Source organism: Carlito syrichta, unplaced genomic scaffold (genome assembly GCF_000164805.1).
Source record: "Carlito syrichta isolate Samal-C Ts95f unplaced genomic scaffold, Tarsius_syrichta-2.0.1 Scaffold308875, whole genome shotgun sequence".
NCBI lineage: Eukaryota > Metazoa > Chordata > Mammalia > Primates > Tarsiidae > Carlito > Carlito syrichta.
The window spans coordinates 344128-346317 of NW_007252971.1; positions in this window are offsets into that span (position 1 = coordinate 344128).

Below are 2190 nucleotides of genomic sequence, written 5' to 3' on the forward strand. Positions count from 1 at the left end.
CAGGTGGGTCTCGAACCCGCGGGCTCAGGCAATTCACTCACCTCAGCCTCCCAAAGGTGCAGGATTACAGGCTGAGCCACCGAACCCAGCTCTATCTGTAGCTTTTTAAAAAAAATTCCAAGTCTCACTCAGACTGGAGTGCCGGATGAAAGCTCACCGCTGCCTTTACCTCCTGGGGTCAGGTGATCCTTCCGCCTCAGCCCCCTGAGTAGCTGGGACTACAGACACACGCCATCACGCCTGGCTACTTTTTTGATATTTTATAGATAGAGATGAGGTCTCAGTATGTTGCCCAGGCTGGTCTCAATCTCCTGGGCTCAAGCGATCCTCCTGCCTCAGCCTCCCAAAGTGCTGGGATTACAGATGTGAGCCACGATGTCCAACCTAACTGTAGCTTTGTACCCATGAACCAACCTTTCCCCATCCCTGCCTTCCCTCTCCCCTCCCCATCCCCCATCCTCTTGTATTCACTATTCTACTCTACTTCCATGAGAATACTAATACTAATGCTAATACTCTAACACTAATACTATTATTAGCACTATAACTAATACTAATTCTAAAGCTAATAATTATTTTAATTCTAATTCTTTTTTTTTTGAGTCAGTGTCTCTTTTTGTTACCCAGACTAGAGTGCAGTGGCACGATCACTGGCTACTGTAGCCTTGACTTGCTGGGCTCAGGTGATCCTTCCGCCTTAGCCTTCCAAGTAGCTGCAACTACAGGCACGTGCCACCATGCCCAGCAAATTTTTTAATTTATTGTAGAGACCACGTCTCACCAAGTTGCCCAGGCTGGTCTCGAACCCCTGGGCTCAGGCAATCCTCTTGCCTCAGCCTCCTAAAGTGCTGGGATTACAGGTGTGAGCCACCACGCCCAGCCTATTATTTGTTCTAATTCTGATAACAACAATAATGATAATGACATGAATACTAATTCTGACACTAATACTTTTACTAGCATTAATATTCTAATAATAACAGCAGCACTATTTACCAAGCCACCCAGGCACTGTGCTAAGTGGTCTCCACACATAATTTTCTCCCATTCTCATAAGCTCTTTGTGGTGTAAGTGTGTGTAATCACCTCCATCTTGCAGACTGAAAGTAGGTGTAGAGAAATGAAAATGTTCATCCAAGGCCCTGGGTTCTTGTCTCAACTCTTACACTGATTTGCTGCATGACTCCTGGGCAAACCACCCTCTGATCCTTGCTTTCTTCACCTGGAAAAATGGGTATAATCATAGATCCCCACATGGAAATGTAACTACTCAGCACAGAGCCCGCAGGACACACCATAAATGGCATGCTCTGTAAGCAGTAGCCCTCATCATTGTTACTATTATTAGAAACAGCAGTTGCAATGTTGGGACAAGCTAAGGAAATCTGTCCTCATAGAAGAGGCCAAGCTGGAGGCATGTCTAAGACAAAGATTTGGCTGCTGAACTCGCACCCATTTCTTCATTTCTGGAGGACACGCAGGGCTCAGGAAGGGAAGTTGAGGGTGGGGAGTAGGGTGCATCAGAGCCCGGCCTCCATCAAGAGCCAGAAACCCTGAGGCTTTGAGGCCAAGTCTCAACCCATTCCCTCCCCCATCCCGGTGGAGGGGGCGCAGGCCCAGAAGTCTGCGGCGACAGTTCAGCCAGCAGGGAGGCAGCTGGGAGTGGGCAGATAAGGGAATCAGCGGGGACCAGATCAGGCTTTGGTGGAGATGAGGGCAGGGGCAGGGGTGGGGTGTCCATGGCCCGCGCACAACTCTTCTTAGTCAGTCCTAAGTTTGAGACTCAGCTTCAATGTCCTTTCTTCCCGGAAGCCTCCACTGACTGGTTCCCTCTATCCCAGCATCTTCCAGGGTTCTAGAGGCCCTGCTTGGTCCAAACCTACGGCATTTGGACCATTTGTAACTCTTCTGGACTTGTAGAACCTACCAGGGTGGGGACAGAGTCCAACTTGCCTCGGTGTCTGTAGCACCAAGGGATACATCGCATCAACCAAGGTCTGGCTAAGGAGTCACACTGCCCACAGAACCAAACTGTTGGTTGATTTTTATTTTTTTTTATTTATTTTTGAGTTGGAGTCTCACTCTGTCGCCCGGACTGGAGTGCAGTGGCCGCTCCCGGCCACCGCAGTGTTGACCTGCTGGGCTCCGGCGATTCTTCCGCCTCAGCCTTCCAAGTAGCTGGAACTACAG